Below are 930 nucleotides of genomic sequence, written 5' to 3' on the forward strand. Positions count from 1 at the left end.
TCAGTTGTCTCCAATTCTGATGGTTTACTGTCTGCAACATTGCTTGAAGAAGATTTGTTTAATTTTTATATTTTAAATAGTCTAAAGACGTTGAAATATATGCTGTATATTTTTTATTATTAAATACTGTGTATTAAAAATGATTAGAATATATGTATAATAAACGACTTAAAAGTAGGAAAATGTACCTTCTAATTTTAATAAAATAAATATATTAATTAGCCCTAGTGTGAATCTGAGTATGAATGTTGTCTGTCTATCTGTGTTGGCCCTGCGATGAGGTGGTGACTTGTCCAGGGTGTACCCTGCCTTCCGCCCGATTGTAGCTGAGATAGGCACCAGCGCCCCCCGCGATGGATGTTCTACTACCTATGTGTATATATATGTTTATATTTTAATCAATTACATATTAAATTAATTAAAGATAGATACATTAATACATGTTTAATATGGTACATATTTTAATATACATTTTTTAAATAAATGAATGTACATCTAATTGAAAATATATGGTAGATAAGTCAATAAGCCATTCTTATTCTTAAAAAATGCCTAATTTGGTAGTGTATATTTGGAATTAAAATAAATACATACTGTACAATAAACTGTATTTAAATATGTATAATACACATTTATTACTTGGAAATATGTAGTATATATGTTTTAATAATATATATATATTACATATTGTACATTAAACCTTATCTAAATATATGTATAATACACTTCTAAATACATGGAAAATGCACCGTCTAATTTTAATAAAATAAATATATTAATATTACATAAAAACAAAAAAAACAAACAAAAAAAAAAATATATATATATATATATATATATATATAAAATTCAAGACGCATTTTAGTATAGTATGTATATATACATATATATGTTTTTAATAATTCAAATTTTCATATCAATTGTATATAA

This window comes from Nerophis ophidion, linkage group LG01, assembly GCF_033978795.1.
Source record: "Nerophis ophidion isolate RoL-2023_Sa linkage group LG01, RoL_Noph_v1.0, whole genome shotgun sequence".
NCBI lineage: Eukaryota > Metazoa > Chordata > Actinopteri > Syngnathiformes > Syngnathidae > Nerophis > Nerophis ophidion.